The sequence below is a fragment of the Hyperolius riggenbachi genome, chromosome 1 (assembly GCF_040937935.1).
Source record: "Hyperolius riggenbachi isolate aHypRig1 chromosome 1, aHypRig1.pri, whole genome shotgun sequence".
Lineage (NCBI taxonomy): Eukaryota > Metazoa > Chordata > Amphibia > Anura > Hyperoliidae > Hyperolius > Hyperolius riggenbachi.
In genome coordinates, this window is record NC_090646.1 from 115,674,219 (window position 1) to 115,694,852 (window position 20,634).

Below are 20,634 nucleotides of genomic sequence, written 5' to 3' on the forward strand. Positions count from 1 at the left end.
CATAAGCATGTGGTATTCTATCGGCTAATGGACGATATCGGCTATCAGATATCGGCTATTGGACGATCTGGGTGCCGCCACAGGTAGAAAGGCAAATATCAGCTGTTGAGCACTGAAAACAGAAATGTGAGAGCCTAATAAATATTGTTTTGAAAATTAAAACATCATAGTTTTTGAATTTTTTTCATTTTGGAAATTAGCAAGTTATAGGGTTTGATTCACAAAAGGGTGCTAACTTAGTTAGCATGCCTAAAAGCCCCTTAGCACGCCTAAAGCCCTTTAGGATGCGCAAAGTTTTGCGTGCTAAGTCAGCACACGCAAAGTTTAGCGCTTCACGGTGCACGTGAAATGTCGCACTAGGTGCGACTATAACATCGCACCAGGTGCTCCTAAAATGTTGCACCGGGTGCGGTCGAAACGCCACACTATGCGACGGTTTAGGGGCACCCAGTACAACATTATAGTCGCACCCAGTGCAATGTTTCATACGCACCATGCAGCACTAAACTTTGCGTGCGATCAATAAAAGCTTTGGGCATGCTAACTGTTTAGCACCCAAGTTAGCAAGCCCAAAGCTTTTAGGCGTGCTAACCGAGTTAGCACCCTTTTGTGAATCGAGCCCATAGTGTTTGAAATATCTTTTGTTTATGAAAATTATCATTTTGAAAATTATTAGGTTAGGAAGTGGGGTTTTGGGGTTAGGCATCAGGAAGGGGGAGTTTAGGGTTAGCCATCAGGAAGGGGTGTTTTAGGGTTAGGCATCAGGAAGGGGGGTTTTAAGGCATTGAAGGGGGGTGGGTTCTGTTTAAAAGGGTTAGATTTAGCTGTAGTAAAATATTGGTTACAATTATCAATGTTTTACTATCATTATCACCACTGTAATTATTTTTTTTGTTTTCATTTAATGCCCAATTCACAACAGTATTTATCATTTAGACATACATTGGCTTCACCCGATGCCCATTTTTCCTTGCGCCTCTTTTTGATGCACACGTTAGGACTCCCTAACCAATCAAAAGCTACACAGCTTAATACTTTTTGAACAAGATGCTAAAAAATACTGCATGCATGAAGTACCATATCAGTTGCAATGATGGCTTGGGTTAACCTTGCTTGATGCAGTGAAGTTTATGACAAGTTTTCCTAACTTTTTTTTCCACCTCTGCTTCCTGTCCTTTGAAGGCAAGGTGATGAATGAACTCCAGGGAAAGCATGTTCGAATTTATTTGTTTTCCCACAATACTATGATGCACTCTTAACAGAACTTAGGAAAACTACTATTTGGGAGGATCCTCAGTCTCCCGTAATGATCTCTACTACTGTAATAAAATGAAATAATAGATTAAATAATAATAATAATAATCTGGGTTATTTTAGCTTGGTCATGTTGCAACCTGAATGGAAATAAACCTTAAAGAAGTAACAGTATTAGGTCTTTCAACTTAAAAATATTCATAAAACATTTAAACACCTGATTCCCGCAGTTTCTGCCCGGTAAAAAGGCACATTTTGATGTCAGAATCTTCCTAATTATCTTCCTACCACAGACAGGTTAAAAGCTTTTATTCCAACAATCCAGCAGTGCCTCTGTCATGTAACAGAAGTATTGCTCGACTTAAAAATATGTTTTCTTTAAGAAAAATGCAATCCGAGTGCTAGTAAGCTGATAGGCATACCAGCTGTGAAGACTGGGATCCTCCTGGCAAGGGCACAGTGAGCTTTTTACTGTTTGGAAAGCTGATACAAGTCTACACACTCTAAAAGCACTGTCTGTGTGGTGATTCCAGCAAAGCACCCCCCCCCAAAAAAAGTCTGACCATGCACAGCATAAAAAGGCAAGCAATGAAAATAATTCTACCATGGCTTCAGTAACTGATATTGTGAAGCTGAAATGTTATAGCAGTAGGAGAACAGAGGCGCCAGCAGGATAAAAGTGGATAAAAACTTTAAAATTTGCTGGGAGGAAGTGGTGGACTTACCTCCATAAAGCAGACACGAAAGACTGTCTGAATAGTAGTCACATTTATTAATTAGTACCCCAAAACAGTGCAACGCGTTTCGCAGGCCCAGCCCGCTTCATCAGGCAATAAAAATGGGGACAAGACAGAATTTCAGCAATAGCAGGTGTAGCGCCTGAGGCGCTACACCTGCTATTGCTGAAATTCTGTCTTGTCCCCATTTTTATTGCCTGATGAAGCGGGCTGGGCCTGCGAAACGCGTTGCACTGTTTTGGGGTACTAATTAATAAATGTGACTACTATTCAGACAGTCTTTCGTGTCTGCTTTATGGAGGTAAGTCCACCACTTCCTCCCAGCAAATTTTAAAGTTTTTATCCACTTTTATCCTGCTGGCGCCTCTGTTCTCCTACTGCTATACCGTGTCCACCCCTGGTGGAGGGGTGATCTACCCCCTTTCGCATCTACAGAGAGCGACTTCTTATCCCTGAGTGAGGACAGGTCTAATCTCCTCACCTGCCTATACAGTGGTTGCCTGTGTGGTAACCCATGTTTGTGAGTATAATTTTCTCACGATAACCTTTACTTCATTTATGCTTAACATACTACACTATATTGGGCTCTCGGTTTCTCTACTCTTTATCTGAAATGTTATGGTTACTTTCAGCCTACATCCACTAAATGTAACAGCACCACAGCGTAAAACCTTGCTCCTTGTGGGAGCATTGCTCAGGCTATATATATATATATATATATATATATATATATATATATATATATAATTTTATATATATGCATTTATTCATCTATTTACTGTTTGGATCTGCAGTTCTATTTCCATTTGGAAATCCAGATGTATTATGCATTTGCATATGAAACATATAAGTCTCCCAGTGCCCGTGGCAGAACAGGTAAATATTGTTTTTAGAGTACATCATTTTTAATAAATTCTCCTTTTTCGTACACTGTTAAAAGATAATTTGTAACTCCAAGTTAGTTCGCAAAATGCACTGTATTAGTTGACGTTGTTACTTTGAGAAATTACTTTTCTGAATTTAATATTTTGTTTAGATTGCTTTGGAACATACAGTATAGGTTTATAATAATTATGTATACAGTAATTATTTGATGCTTAGGAACTTTTTTTTGTTATATTTTGTATAATACTGTATGTACTTTTTTGATCACTGCGGGAAAGATAGATATTTACAGGCTGTGAAAAACATAATTGTGGATGTCTAAATGGTGGACATTTCTACCTTCAACAAATCTACACGATCCAACGCAAATCCCAAGTTGGCTGAATCCATTTGCTCATTTTGAGTTATGAACAATCTGTTGTGTGTACTGAATAAACTAGTAAATAGCTGCAAAAAGAACATCAGAGCCAGAAAGCTGAGGGTAAGGGGGTGGGAAAGTGAATCCTTAACCTAAATAGCAAGACACTCAGTACCAATATAACATTTGAAAAAAGGACATTTTATTTTGTATGTTAAGTCAGATAAGGATTTATAACTTTAGTTCTCAAATAGATCATTGAGCAGATAATCAAAAATGTGTTCATGCCTTAAAATAAGTAAGAAGATAATATGTGTCATTTCTAGAGTAATTCTTTTCTGCATTTTTTGCTGTAATTTTCAAGCATTGTATTTGGATAAATAGGACATACAGTGTATTTCCAGGAAGCAAATGTATTTGCCCTGATTAAATTGGTTCCCTGAGGAAATATGCTTTTTCTGATGCATAGGTATGAAAATCCCTAATGGGGCTCCTATGTCTCTAATGCTTCTGGCCCCTAGGATCCTTTCTGAAAATCACGGACTGGCACACCGAGACGCAGGGGTTTTCAGCGATGCAACTCTGTTCTAAAATGCTTCTTTGTGCAAATGGGCTGTTTTTAACTTGTTCCAGTAAACGCTGGATTACATTTTCAGCTTGCAGAACCAATTATACTGAAAGGTCTGCAACAGATTATTTTGCTTAACCCACATTTGCTTTGCTTGTAGATTTCTTGAAAATGCTAAAAATACAGAAATAACAAAAAAACACAGAGCATATACGCAAATCTCAAGGGGGCACACAGCATGTATCAGTGGAGTAGCCCACAGACAGTAAATGCAATGAACAGAATTTAATGAGAATCCAAATATAAGTGCAAATAAAAGCCTAGCTATTTTAAAGCATTACTTTTAAGAAAAAAGAATGCCTGTTCCCTATATTTATTATATAAAGTAAAGTTGAACTAGATTTTCATAAGTTAAATTAATCACATTTACCAGACCCATGAGAATTTATTAAAACTCTCCTGAATTTACGTATTTTCATTGCTTAATTTATTATTTTATATATATATATATATATATATATATATATATATATATATATATATATATATATATATTTTGCAAAGGGCCCAAGCATAGAAGTCTTCAATGTTTTTAGAGAGGGAATCCAGCTTTGCCTCTAAATCCAAATACTCCTTCCCCACCCCCCCCAACCAAAAAGTGAGACTACTTGCCATACAGATACTGTCATTTAGCAATGTGGACTTGGTTCCCTTCCAGGACCTGATGGACTGTGCTGAGCGCCAGTGAAATACACCAGACATGCATTATTTCCCATGCAAAGCTGTGTCTGTGCAACATGAGCATGTTGTGGAGAACCTCTTCCAGACATTGGGATTCTCCAAGTTTAGGCAAATTTATGTGACCATGAACAACTGGGCAATAGCTACCTGACCTTCACTGCTCACTGGGTGACCTTACATCGCTAAGTTAGTGGTAATCTGCAAGAGGCATTAAAGCTCCTGGTACTCCTGCCAATGAGAGCAGACAGGAAAGCATGGACCACTCCACTTATCTCCCCCCTGCATTCCTTCTACAGGCACCCCTCACTTTTTGACACTTCTCCCGAAAGTCCAAAATTGTTATAAAGTGACCATGCCACTATGGCTTCCTCAAGAACATGGGTTACCAGGCAGTCCTGAAACCAGTGTGAAGCTGGTGTCCTGGGGTAAGAAAATTCACACTGCCAGAGAAGTATTGTCTGCTTTGCAAAACAAGATTGGCTCGGCTGATACCCTCCCAGCTTACAACAGGCAATGTGGTGTGCAATAACGGGGCTGATCTTCTTGCCGCACTGCACATGTGAATATAGCACATGTGATTTGCTTTGCACTCATCATGAACCTAGTGGTGCAGTAGTTCCTTCACATGTACCCATGATTGGAGGACTTACCATGATGTTTAGAAAAATCCAATGCCAACATCTCTGCAGCTTCAGAAACGCCTTTGAGACACTGTGACTAGGTGAATCTTCACCTTGCAAATGCACACCTGTCTGTGTGAGCAAAAGCTAGCCATTTGAAATTACTTGGTGAACATGATGCAAGCCTATACAGTGGCAAGTTTCAGCACTGTGTATTGACCTGATTAATTGGGTTTAGACCTATGAAATGCATTGACCAGAGAGCTTTTAATGTTTTTGAACCACTAAGGTTATCAAACCCACATTTCACTTTGTATTTTTACTTATTTTAATTGTTTTATATCACTAGGGCACATCTTCCCTCTCTCTGATACAGCTACTAATCTTCCTGTGGGGGGTGACAAATTATTACCTCTAGTATTGCTGGCTCCTTCCTTTTTTCAATAAAGGTTATTCCCCTTTTGCAAATTGGGTGGTCAATGATATAGCGACCGGCCTTCTGAGTAGCCTATTAACTTTTTTTAGTACACATTCTAAGTTTCTTTGTGTACTACACCACCCAGGCTTTCGGTGTCTGTGTGGTTCTGCTCCCCAAATGGCCATCATTTTCCAAGTTTTGGTCATTTTTAACTTTGTCACGATCTCTTTACAAAGTCTAAATTTACATGAGGATGAAACTTTTCTCTCAACAAAACATTGCACTTTTGTGAATTTTGTGATTTAAACCATCTCATTCCAAACTACAACCTAATAACCTAATATGTAAAAACACTGAGAGAAATTCACACACGCACACACACACACACACACACACGCATGCACGCACGCACGCACACACACACACACACACACACACGCACGCACGCACGCACGCACACACACACACACACACATTTTTCCCAGTACTGTAGTACTGTGTGAAGGCTGAGAGGAAATAGCAGTTCCAAATTAGCTGGTCCATATTTAGCCAGACTTGCCATACTTAACATAAACCTGAGGTGAACAAAGTTAATAGTTGTATATACCAGCATAATCTATAGGGTTTCCCCATGCTGTGTTGCTGCTTTTTGTGCCCAGCCTCCCCTTCATGCTGCAACTCTATTCTGAGCCAGGGTGGAAGCTAACGGGTGCATGAACTGACCATAACAGCTCTGAATGTAACAGCCACTGTTTGGAGCATCTGGCCTTGCACAGTTCTAAATGTTTCTGAGCCACATGTGCACCACACAGCCATTCAGGAGTGTGATCTATAGGGGTGTCCAGAGTAGAGATCACATGCAGCCTTCTGGAACCAGTCAAAGCTGTGAATGGGACCTGCAGTGGCAGAATGGAGAGAAGTTCAGGTGCAATAAGGGGCAACACAGTGTCTGGAAACCTTATAGATTATTGTGGGATAATATATTTGGATTTTATTCACCTCAGGTACACTTTAACTCCTAGCCTACTGTAATTCCCAGCCTAATGAACGTCATCCCTGACAAAAGTGCCCTGTGGTAATGAAGATTATCTTCATTCTTTACGACTCAAGTCTACTCTTTCCGGAATGCACAACAAAAGCAGTTGCCTTACTCTTAACTCTTAAAGGACCACTATCGCCAAAATCGTAATATTTAAAATAATTGTAATCACATACAAATAAGAAGTATGTTTCTTCCAGAGTAAAATGAGCCTTAAATTACTTTTCTTTTATGTTGCTGTCACTTATAGCGGGTAGTAGAAATCTGAAAAAAAACGACAGGTTTTAGACTAGCCCATCTACTTGTGGGGGATTCTCAGGGTTTAGTTTATTTTCAAATCACTTTGTGAACGGTAGTTGTTACAACTCCAATTGCTAAAAAAGTGTGCAGCAAGCAAGGAGGCTGGCCAGCATCTTTATATAAATTATTTTCAGGGAATAACTTTATAAAGAATAAAAGCTTTGCTGAGACTTCCCTATGAAGAGATGGACTAGTCCAAACCCTGTCAGTTCTGTCAGGTTTTTACTACTTACTGTAGGTGACATCAACATAGGGGGAAAGTAATTTATGGCTCATTTTACTCTGGAAGGAATGTGCTTCTTATTTGTTTGTGTTTACATGAATTTAACATTTTATGATTTTCGTGATAGTGGTCCTTTAAGTAATAACGGTAGAGTATTGTACTATGTTAGCCATTTTAAGTTAGCCAATAAACGGTATCATCCTGATTCAAAACTTCTTGCTCTTATTTCTTCCATCAATAAAATCCTAAAAGCATGTTAGAAAATACTCTAGAGTAAGTTTTCAAGGGCAGGGAGGGACCTCCTACTAGTGTTTCCTGTTCATGTTTAATTTTATTGGTCATGTCTCAAACTACACATCAGTTGTATTTATTTGTAATTGTGCTGCTGGTTGTCCTTACTGAACAATGGGTGTTGAACTACTCACATATCTATGCTCCCCACTATTGTCTGTTTTGTACGATGTTCAGCACAATGGAAAATGTTTGTGCTATATAAATTAGAAAGAAATAATATTGCACAGTCCCCAGTACACGGCACCAGCAGGGTGATGCTGGATACATGTGCTTGTGAAAATAGCACAAACCTCCCGCTGAAATACTTATCGAGCCTCCAGCGATGTATAGCAGCCTTACTATGCCTCCTTTCTGGCCCTGAGCAGCTTCCCCGTGCATGCAAGCCAGCGTGTCACCTGATCTGCATCGAGTCAGGTGACACACTGGCTTAAATACAGGGATACCGAAAGCTACTAGAAGCCCACAAGGAGGTACAGAAAGGCTGCTAGACGTCACTGGAGGGTCAATAAGTATTTTCCAGTCTGCCAGCCTCCAAAAGGCCTCCACAAAAAGGTCCCCATTATCCATCAGTCATGGCGGTTGCCTGAATTTCAGATAGCAAGGACTCTGCTGTAATACTTCTGATGAAGAAGTAATACTTCAGTAATGTCTGTGTCCAAGTCTCTTCAGTGTTCACTAAGCTGTAATCAGAATTTTAGCAGGGAAAAGTTGTTTTCAGAATTTTAGCAGGAAAAGCCTTGCAAAACCCCACGAGAAGAACTTGTATCTCGATATCACTTTCATTTATGCTCAGTTCTAATAGATGACTTTTTTTATCTTTTACATGGAGTTCTTGGTATTCTCTTTGATGTGCTGCTGTCATAGCATGCTGTTCAGTAATATGCAGCTGTAATAGCGCTGTCTATTTTCATCAAAGTGAGTTTTATTTTATGAAGATGAACTCAGGTTATGTAATGTGAATTAATGGTATAAAGTTTTATTAAGATGGAGACACAATCCAACTGATATCAGGGCTAAACATTCAGTTTTACTACTCTGAGGAAATCTTGAGTTGGCTGAGCCTTTTGATAAACATCATAGAACAGGGAGTTCCAGTTGTGCTCCATTACAACAGTAAGACAGGCTTTAGTGAACTCAAAATCTAATGTGTAGCCTTGTTGATTATGAAAAGGGCATGACATGCTATTTTATTGGGAGCCCTTTTCAAGATGCCCCTGAATAAGGTTAGATATGGGGTATGGGGGGGTTAAGGTTAGGCACCATGGGGGGGAGTAAACCTAGTCACCACCAGGGGGGAATTAAGGGTAGGAACCACAGGGGTTAATGTTAGGCAACACCAGGGAGGTAAAGTTAGGTACCATGGGGAGGGTGATGAGGTTAGGCACCACCAGGGGCGAGTTAAGATTAGGAACCATGGGAGGCTACGGTTAAGTACCACCTGGGGGAGTTAGGATAAGCCAGTGGTAGAGGGAGGCTTCCATGTGAGATCAGGTTTATGGTAAAATAGTAATAAATATTACTGATATTTTATATTTTACTATATTAATTATTAGGAAAATGTTGGTAATTTTACAGATAGTCTACTATTGGCCAATGGCTATTTCCTGCACCCTTTGCAACAGGTACCTTTATTAAATGTACACGTCAGGGGCATCTGTTGAGGCCTTCTCTACAGTATATTCAAGTTGATATCCTCAGTTATAGGAAACCCAGCCCTGTGCTGACAGTATTACCTAAAATACTAAAGTATGTACTCCTGAGAGAGAATACAAGTTAATCTCAAGCAATACATATACTATTACTATATTGCCTACAAAGACCTACTTTCTATCAAAACTTTCTATTGAAGTCTAAAAAGTACAAAGAAACTTGGAGCCTCAATAAAACAGGATAATAGTGGTGAAAAATAATTGTCCATTAAACTCTAAGCAATGCGATGATGAGATGCTTGTGTAGGACATAAACATTATGTATCATAATGACAAAAAAACTTCCACCAGTGCTGAAACTGTAACAAAGACCTAAAGCTTAGATTTAAACTAAAACCAAAGACACATCAACTGAGATCTCAAGTAGTATACCAGAACCTGAAGGCCTAACTGGAACTACTCCCGATCTCATGGCTAAAGTCAGCATATGCTTAATAAGGAAAACAGTTATATTATTATTTATTGTATTTATAAAGCACCAACATATTACGCAGCGCTGTTCATTAATTAAGGTTACAGACAATATTTAGGGGTGACATACAGCAATAAGACAATACAGGAATACATGCAAACCAGATTACACAGCACAGTTTGAGTACAAGGTAATGCTTAATCAGTCACTGGATGGGAGCATGGAGATTAGGCAAGTTGAGTTCACTCAGATCCACAGGATTTACGGTAACGGATGTGTATGAACACGTTGAAGACACAAGGATGAGGACCCTGCCCAAAGGCTTATAATCTAGAGGGAGAGGTGGGAACTAGAGATGGCTCAAACCTCCGATTTTCGGTTCGCGAACTTCGAACGCAAAATTCCGCAAAAAGTTCGCTTTGTGCGAACTTTCGCGAAACGCAATAGACTTCAATGGGGGGGCGAACTTTGAAAACTACAAACATTTATGCTGGCCACAAAAGTGATGGAAAAGATGTTTCAAGGGGTCTAACACCTCAGTTTTTGCATGGCGGAGTGGGATACACGCCAAAAGTCCCTGGGAAAATCCGAATTTGATGCACAGCAGCGTTTTAAGGGCAGAAATCACTTGCATGCTAAATTGGAGGCCTAAAGTGCTTTAAAACATCATGCATGTGTATACATCAATCAGTTAGTGTAATTAGTGTAGTGCTTCACACTGACAGACCAAACTCACTGTGTAACACACCGCAAACAGCTGTTTGTGTAGTGACGGCTGTGCGGGACTGGTGCGCACCATGGCCAGAGTGCAGGCGATAGCGGTTTTCAAGCCCACATGGTCGCCAGGCTGAGGTAGCTCAAAGAAAGAACAACAGTGACTGTCCAGCTGATCGAATTTGGTCTGTCCACAGTGAAGCAACGACCTTATTATCTATCTTCTTGGGTCAGGTGTGCCCTCCAACCCCAACACACTCATTTAGCCAGTCATTGCTTCATTGTGATACGCTTCACCGCTGCAAGGTAATGATTGGTTTGGCAGACCAGGCATCTGTGGTCAGATGGACCCAATGGACTTTGTCTTGACCCAATGCTGTGTGCCAGAGATGACAGCACTTACCTTTCAACGTCACGGTACAGTTATCGCCTTTTTTGAGAAATAATTGTGGCCTAGTATCTTCCACTGCGGTGTCCAAATGGCCACAATTTTTTGGAAGGCCTCAGAGTCTACCAGCTGGTATGGTAACAGCTGTCGAGCTAACAGTTCCGCCAAGCCAGATGTCAGACGCTGGGGGTGACTGGCAGACATTGGCTTCTTCTGCTCAAAGATTTCCCTCATGGACACCTGGCTGCTGCTGTGGGCAGAGGAGCAGGAACCGCTCAAGGTGAGAGGTGGAGTGGAAGAGGGTGGCTGTGATTGTGAAGGTGCAAGGGAGAAAGCGGCTGAAGATGATGTACCTGAAGGAGGAAGAAGAGAAGGAGGGTGGCTTCTGTTTTGTGTGCTGATTTTCCTCTGGTGGTCTTCCCATTGCAGTTTGTGCCTTTTCTCCATGTGCCTTCGTAAGGCAGTTGTCCCTATGCGGGTGTTGGCCTTTCCACAGCTCAATTTTTGGCGGCAGAGAGGACAGATGGCATTGCTCTGATCTGAGGCAGACACACAAAAAAAATGTCCACACCGCTGAGCCCAGGTGTGTGGGCACTATGGTGGCGTCAGCAGCTGAAGTTGAAGGGCATGTTGGCTGGCTGTCCATAGGTGGCGATACATGGCGCCGGAAACTGCCACCAGCTGTTTCTGATGATGAGCTCCCCCTGCTTCTTTCAGGAACTCGACTCCTCCTACTCCTCTCTGACTCCCCCTCTGAACTGTCCCCATGTTCATCTCCTCTATTGGCAACCCACGTGAGATCCATATCATCATAATCATCACCATCATCCTCCCCAGCTTTGCTTGCATCAGACACCTCCAAAACTGCACCAACAGAAGGTACTTCATCATCCTTACACCTTACGACCATAGTGTCGCCTAACTCAGACATATGCGGTGGCGTAACTTGCTTAGCGCCTTCATCTTGTTGTAACAATAATGGCTGTGAATTTGTGAATTCCCCACCAAATAACTCCTGCGAAGTGTCAAATGCATAGGATGTGGTACTTGTAGTAGAGCTGGTGGCTGTGGAAGATGAGGTGTTCTGTGTTAAATAGTCAACCACGTCCTGACATTCTTGGGAGTTGATGGGACGTGCCTTCTTCTGAGCACTATACATTGGTCCAGGGCTGCATGAAATCACGTCAGCACGACCTCGAACAGACCTGCTGGATGGCCTGCCTCTGGGTCTGGCTCTGCCTCTGCCTGTTGTTTTGTCCATTTCGGGGGGGATTAAGTGAAAGGTATGCACTGACTTGACTAATACAATGTGCAGTCACACAGGTGCAGTGAAAGGTATGCAGTGACTGGTATTACATATATAGATACTTATCTATAGAGCCTTCCTGATCCTCTCATGGTCCTCTCATTGCAGCACTGGCTCCCCCATTCACAATTCCACCGGAGGAGGCTTCAGAAGTCTTTGGGAGCTGAAGACGGGTGGCTCTGTACTGTGAATGCACAAGAGAACGTGCTCACGCATGCAAAGTATGGAGTGGCCCCTCTTCAGGAGCACTCAGGCTCCCAAAGACTAGTGTTGGGCGAACACCTGGATGTTCGGGTTCGGGCCGAACAGGCCGAACATGGGCCAGATGTTCGGCATGTTCGGCCCGAACCCCGAACTCAATGGAAGTCAATGGGGACCCGAACATGCCGCAATACGGCCCCCCTATGGGGTCGCAGGCATAAGGGGGGAGCATGCCCCGATCGTGGGGGGGGTCGGAAATTCCCCCCACCCCCTCCGCTAGCGCTCCCCCCTCTGCCCGCTTCCCCATAACAAAAGTTTGTTGAAAGTTAATACTAGTACCGGTGGCTGGCTGCTGGCAGTGGAGTGAGTGAGGAGGAGGAGTCCGCCTAGGAGAGTGACGCGTTGAGGCCGGGCAGTGGGCGATTCAGCGGTAGTACCCTTGTGGTACTTCCGCCCTTTCTCTGACCTCACGTCCTCTACGTGATGACGCATACGAGGGTACGCGTGACGCGTACCCTCGTATGCAGAGGACATGAGGTCAGAGAAAGGGCGGAAGTACCACAAGGGTACTACCGCTGAACTGCCCGCTGCCTGGCCTCAACGCGTCACTCTCCTAGGCGGACTCCTCCTCCTCACTCACTCCACTGCCAGGCCAGCAGCCAGCCACCGGTACTAGTATTAACTTTCAACAAACTTTTGTTATGGGGAAGCGGGCAGAGGGGGGAGCGCTAGCGGAAGGGGTGGGGGGAATTTCCGACCCCCCCCCGTGATCGGGGCATGCTCCCCCTTATGCCTGCGACCCCATAGGGGGGCCGTATTGCGGCATGTTCGGGCGAACAGGGCCCTGTTCGGCCGAACAGGGGCCCTGTTCGGCCCTGTTCGGCGGGCATTGAATAGTTCGGGCGAACCCGAACTAAAAAGGCCGAACACCATCAGGTGTTCGGCCGAACTCGAACATCACCCGAACAGGGTGATGTTCTGCAGAACCCGAACAGTGGCGAACACTGTTCGCCCAACACTACCAAAGACTACCGACTCCTGCGGTGGCATAGAGCAGTTTTTGACAGACTGTTTGAATACTGCCATGGGGGCTACATTGCTGGAATGTGGGTCCCGTGAGAGGACAGGGAAGGCTCTATAGACCCCGGAGCCTTCCCTCTCCATGGGTAAGTAACTGTTTTTTTGTTTTTGCAGACCCCCCTTCACTTTAAGACTGTGGTACCATGAAATACTTATAATGCAAGCTGTTGATCCTCTGTCTTCTGATGCTATGGTTCTAAACCTGCCAAACCTATTACTATCAGAGTTTTTCTCAGTTTCTCAGTGCCTTTTGATGGTAAAGTAAACTATTTTCACTGATACGTACCTTAATTTTCTTTATAATTTTTGTGTAGAAAAGAACAGTAATTTTAAATGAAGTCTGCCTCTCTTTCATTGTTCATTGCATTTGTGGCCATTTTTATAGCAAAAGACTACTTTTTGCAGTACTGTTCAAAAAAGGCCCAGGAGAGTATGATACCACAGACTGAATGTAGTCAGAAATGATTGTTAGTAATCAGAAAGAGTTGAGATACCTGTACAGTAAAAATGAAGAGCAACAACTTTCAAGGTATGATTGACCTCCATTGCTGAAAAACAGGTGCAAATTGTCAACCAACTTACTGTTCCTGGTAAAAGCCCATTTTAATAATTCTAAAATATACATTTTCCAGTTTTAGGTAACCTTACCTTTTTGGGGTTAGGGTCAACAGATTATCCAAATGTATATATTTTTTCAACAGCAGGGGCATATTAATTTTTTAGTTTTGAAATAAATGTATTAACATTACCTGCTTGGTTGGTCCTGCAATACCATTTCTTGTTGAGAAGACACAGCAATTTTAATAAACAGACAATTGTCCAAACTACTCCATCTATCACATCCACATCTCACATCACAATGAAGTCTAAAATGGGTGCAGAACTTAAAGAGAGTCTGAATCAATTTTTTTTTTTTTTAAATACATTTCTGAACAGCACTTACTTGTAGGATGCTGTTCGCCCAATTACTGCCACTCTGAGCCCTTGAGTTTTATTTTTATTTTATTTTAAAAAATCCAGGACTTCCTGGATAAAATGACCACGACCCCTCTTCCGGTTTCCGGGTTCACGGCTCCAGCCTGGATAATTTATGCTAATGCTTCTTCCTCGCTGCAGCTGTATGACTCACTCGCTCTGTGCGAGGAGTCTGGTAGGCAGGGGGCGGGCATGAGGGGGCGGAATAATTAAGGGAAGAGTGACAGAGGGGTGGGGAGAAGCGGAGATTGACACACCAAGAGGCAGAGCTACTGCAAACAGCTCTGCCTCCTCTTGCCCCTTCATGGCAGCATAATATACGACCTGGAAAGTCGTAGGTTTTTGACAGTGATTTACAGGCGCATAAATAGCTAATTTTTCAACAGCAATGTGGTGATTCTGCTTGGCTCATGAAGATAAAGCTGATTCAAGTGAAAAAAAACTGGTAAAAAAAAGAGACTTCAGTGTCTCTTTAATCTGTTAGCATGGATCACCTGTCCCAGCCCACTTCCTCCTTGTGCTGGTAAGAGATTACCCCCTTGTGGCCTGACATGCTGTCTCATAATGTTAAGAATCTGCTAAACCTGCAGTCTAGAGTCCGATGACTAATTCAGCAGAATCTTTAGTACTCGTGCTAAGAGCCTGTTTCTTATGCTAAAAATTCTAAAACAAGGTTGGTTATTTATAGAAAGCAAAAAAAAAAAAAAATAGGATTTCTCTTTTATGTGAATACAGAGTTAGTTGCAGACATCAAAGTAATTGCCACATCTATCAGTCATACTAAATTCACAATAGAGAAATCTATGCATGAGGTGTGAAGTGGGAGTTTAGCATTAAGCTAATGGATTCATTTCACAGAATTTACCTTTCGACAATGGTGGTTTTTAAGCTAATTAAATGGAACACCTTTCACCTTACATAACAATTCTCTGAGTCCACCTGATCTTGGTTTCCAAGCACCATTTCTTGTTCCGCGAATTCACTTTCTGTGAAAATTCTACCTTACATTACTGAAGCATTTAACATGTAATTACTTCCTGCAGATTCATGAGTATCAAGAAAGGAATTGAAAGTCTTTTCAAACAGCCTGGTGTTTATGAAAGGTTAATCATTTTCTGGGTCTGCAGTTTGTTTTATTTAATTGCATTTACTATCAGAACCATCACATTTCTTTCAATGAACTTATACGGGAATGTTTCAGCCTTTGGTGATAGCATTTCCATTAAAAAAAAAAAAAAAGATGAATGAAAAAAATGTAATAATTTCACAAACCATTATAGGAGGTGTAATACATTACTAATTTCTTTTGGTAACCCATGGGAATACACATTAGTGTATGTTACATCATGTAGCTAAATTTGAGATTATATACGGACAAAACAAAAATGGTCCAAATAACAAAAATTACCCTTTACAGTATGATACAATTAAATGACACCTGAGGCGAAAATAAACTAATGAATGATTGTATCTATCTTCCTTCTCCTAAAAATGACTTTTTAAGATATTCCCCAATTTCATTTTATGTTTAACTCTAATTTTTAAGTTTTAACTTTTTTAATTTTTTTGCTCAATGACACTTTCATTGAAGTATGCCAGAGCTAAAATCTATGAACTAATGGCCCTTTTTTATCTCTTTCCTGCTCTCAGAAGTCATGTTCTGCTAGGAAAGTGTTTTGTAGTTGTCACTGTTGTCACTTCGTGTCTGAGTCAGGACTGAGTCAGCCAATTACATACCTGATATTTAACTCTTTCAGACAGAGAAAGAAAGAAAAAAGAAACACAGCATAGTTATTTGTGTGCTAGGCCCTCTACATACCCATGCCTATCTCATCATGTCATATGGCACCTCGGGTATCCTTTAATTATTATGTTTTATTTAATATTAGGAGTGAAAGATATAGACTGTACAGAGGTGTTGGTGTGGGGCTTTTTTGACGCAGGGTGTGCCAAATGATGGCTCACCTTGCTGCTGCACATATTTTGAGTGGTGCTAAATACTATTCCTAAATACTATTCCCACTCCAAGTCCTAGCAACTCGGAGGGAAAAGTAATCTGGGGTCTGGCAATCACCGGGTCCCCAAATTACCCATGAGCGGGGGGCAGACTATAGTATTACTGCTACAGTTGCGGCAAGCTTTGGCACACATATCGGCATCAATAAGGCCTGCCTTAGTACAGAGCCCCTGAAAAGAGCCTTAGTTTGCTCCCCTTTAAAATGCCTCTATGTATAAATCCTTATTATAAAGCACTACCAGTGGCATAGGAGTCAGAGTTACAATGAATTCTTGACTAAAAAGCCCTTTCTACAGTAGGTTTGAATGCCTCTGCTTCCTAATGAGCTAGAGGAATTGCAACAGTATGTTTGATAAGCTTAGTAACCAAATTACTGCAAATTATTGTACACCCCATGATACGAAACCCCTCCCATACTACTGTATGTGCAGCCTCAATTTCAGAATCATGTGGACTGTATGATATAGATATTACAGCAGTATTACTCAAAAATGCAAAAGAGTGCAAAAGAGTCAACTTCATACATTGAAATGATTTGGTGCATGATAAAATAATAAATACAACTGGGTTTGCAGCTGCCCTGCCATTAGGGGGTTGGAGTGCTATGGATGCTGTAGTTGCTGGCATGTGTGGGTGGATGTGGTATGTGTGGATGGGAGGACGGGCAGCTAGGGATGGTGGCAGTCAGCTGGTTGGGGCTTGCCACAGTATACTTTGGTATAGCAAGCCTCGCAAAACATCTTTAACAGGTCAATGATATGGAGGATTTCCATTTATCTGATAAAAGATCAACGGACATCCCCAGTGGGACTTTTAAAGATGCTTTGGGAGGCTTGCCATACTTAAGTATAAGTAGTAGAACTGCTGGCGGCATGGAGTGTCGTGTATGGTGGCAATATGTGGAGATCTTCAATCAAGGTATCAAAGTATTTAGGCATGGGACCTTTCTGAGGATGTTGGCATGGTAACATTAATTAAATGTAATTATTTATGATTAATTACGATTCTTTAAAGAGAATCTGTACTCTGAAATTCTTACAATAAAAAGCATACCATTCTATTCATTATGTGCTCCTGGTCCCCTCTGTGCTGTTTCTGCCATTCTCTGCTGCAAACCTGGCTTGTAATTGCCAGTTTTAGGCAGTGTTTACAAACAAACTAACCAGCTTCTAATAGGCTCAGCTAAGCAGAGTGTGTTAGTCACACAGAGCCTGCAGGGGGTGTGTACAGCTTCTAGCTAATCACAAGCAGCCCTGCACATTCCAGTCTGACTGCCTCAGCCTGACTGTGCCGACTATAGAGAGAAGATTAGATCATATAACAGAGATAACACAGCTACTGTGCAATTAGGAAAAGCTGCAGTAAGCCAGACCACATTAGAAAAGGCATAGGAACTTATAGCATAGAAGAAATAAAGATAAACAATTTGTTACAGAGTCTCTTTAAGGCTTTTGTTTTTCATTTTTCTATTTTCATTTCTTTTTTAATTCTCTGTGGAAATGGGTAAGGGGTACGTTAGTATCCTTATATTCATTTCACCAGGGAAGGTTGGTATCTAGGGGTCCCCTTGTTAAAGTGGACCCTCAAATTCCCCCATGAACCCCCCTCCTGGGCCTTCACCCACAGGTGTGGGGGTAGTTATCCACACCCACGTCCTGGGCACCAGAGAAGGATATGAGCCTCTGGTCCTTGGAATGGACAAAGACTCTGGGGGAAAGGGGAGGATTTTCAGCCTGCGATATACCAATTTTCTCAATAACTACAAGCTCTTCTTGAAATAATATCCAAAGTGTCCCTGTTTTCCTCTTTAACATATTCAGCAAAGTTGTTGATTCTAGCATGTATGGGGGTTTTTCTATTTAGCCACAAATATCAGCACCCATTGACTTCAATGCAATTTACAAAATGTTTACAGCCAAATCAGCTGTTTGTCAGGACAACCTGATCCACATTCGAACAGCCATATTTGGGACAAATGTAGCAATGACCCGAATCCGAAGCACCATGAATATGGCAACATGCAGACATATGCATGCATAAATGTTACTGCATTTGAGCATTTTCCAAAATGGTACTTTTAAATGTTTTAATCACCCCAGGCAAGATTAAATTATATAAAAAATATTAATTATATACAATTCAGGGTTGCTTAATCACCTGTGACACTCAGTTAAAATGCTTTAGTTAAACAGGCCCTTAGCCCTACGCTACAAGTTTGGTGTTGGCAGATATTGCCCGTAAAGTGCCAGTCAATGCCAGTTTGGACTTGCTTATAAGCACTAGTGTTGGGCGAACAGTGTTCGCCACTGTTCGGGTTCTGCAGAACATCACCCTGTTCGGGTGATGTTCGAGTTCGGCCGAACACCTGACGGTGCTCGGCCAAACCGTTCGGCCATATGGCCGAACTAAGAGCGCATGGCCGAACGTTCCCCGAACGTTCGGCTAGCGCTGTGATTGGCCGAACGGGTCACGTGGTTCGGACCCGAACGCGCTCTGATTGGCCGAACTGTCACGTGGTTCGGGTAAATAAATACCCGAACCACGTCATATCTCCGCCATTTGTCTGTGGGTTTAGCTTTGGGTAGGCAGGCAGGGTAGTTCGCGCTCCAGCCACGCTAGCCAGGGTCCCCCCCAGTCATTGTGTGTCACTGCTGGGAACAGTAGTACACCGCTCGTTCAGCCACACTATATAGCATTCTGTGTACTGTTCTGTGTCTGCTGGGAACAGTGGTACACCGCTCGTTCAGCCACACTATATAGCATTCTGTGTACTGTTCTGTGTCTGCTGGGAACAGTAGTACACCGCTCGTTCAGCCACACTATATAGCATTCTGTGTACTGTTCTGTGTCTGCTGGGAACAGTAGTACACCGCTCGTTCAGCCACACTATATAGCATTCTGTGTACTGTTCTGTGTCTGCTGGGAACAGTAGTACACCGCTCGTTCAGCCACACTATATAGCATTCTGTGTACTGTTCTGTGTCTGCTGGGAATAGTGGTACACCGCTCGTTCAGCCACACTATATAGCATTCTGTGTACTGTTCTGTGTCTGCTGGGAATAGTGGTACACCGCTCGTTCGCCACTGTATAGCATTGTGCTCTGTGTCGCTGCTGGGAATAGTGGTACACCGCTCACCCGTCACTGTATAGCATTGTGCTCTGTGTCGCTGCTGGGAATAGTGGTACACCGCTCACCCGTCACTGTATAGCATTGTGCTCTGTGTCGCTGCTGGGAATAGTGGTACTGTATAGCATTTCTGTACTGCCACTGTACTGCTGCCAGTCAGCGTGTACTGTAAGGATAAGTGAAATGAGGAAGAAATCCGGTGAAAGAGGGAGGGGCAAGGGAAGAGGTGTTTCCCCTGACGGTTCACGTACAGGCCACAGGGGAGCACCCAAGAAAACCCACTCAATACCGCCCATGTTGTCCAGGACAACAACCCTCACAAATCCAAAAGAACAGGACCAGATAATTACTTGGATGACCTCTCAAGCGTCCAGCAGTGGGTTAAGCAGCACCAGCACATCACGCACGAGGTCCGAGTCCTCAGCCAGTTACAAGGAGCCAGTGGGCACAAAGCTGACACAACCGGCAGCGACACCACGCACACAACTGCCAGATAACCAGTCCGATGAATTACCTCAGGACACAATGGGGTATTCGCAGGAGCTATTCCCAGCCCAACAAACTTCCACCTTTCAAAGGTCAATGGAGGAACAGCCAGAAATGTTGTGCCTGGATTCACAACCGTTAACTGTGGGAAATGCACCGCGCACTGAAATACAAGGCGAGTCCGAAGAGGACTCGGAAACCCAAATCCCAGAGCAATTTGGGCAGGAGGGGTTGCAATTGCAGGAGGTCGGCCGACAAGATCTGGAAGACGACGTTGGAGTGTGCTGCGCAGAGGTTGTTGTGGGGAGCTCTACTCCACGGCGGTGGCCCACAATGACATATGACGAGTTTGAGGAGATGGAAGAGGAGGGTATGGACAATGTGGACAGAGACCCAGATTTTGTTTGTGAACGAGAACATCGCCGTCGTAGCAGCAGCACAGATGAGTCTGTTGAAGAACACACTGCTGCACGAGTTCGCCTTGTGCCACAAGGTAGGCGGCGCGCAATTTCAGGCACCACAAGCGTGGAAGTTCAAGTGAGAGGCAAAAGAGGAGCAAACAGAAATCGCCAGCAAGGAGGCAGGTGCTCCAAAGTCTGGGCTTTCTTTGAAGACTGCACTGAGGATGTTACCATGGCGATTTGCAAGGTGTGCAAGACCCGCCTGAGCAGGGGGAAAAATATTAACAACCTCTCCACCACCAGCATGAGCCGTCACATGCTATCCAAACATCCCACTCTTTGGGCAAACGCGTCAGGACAGGGTACCAGAAACAACACTG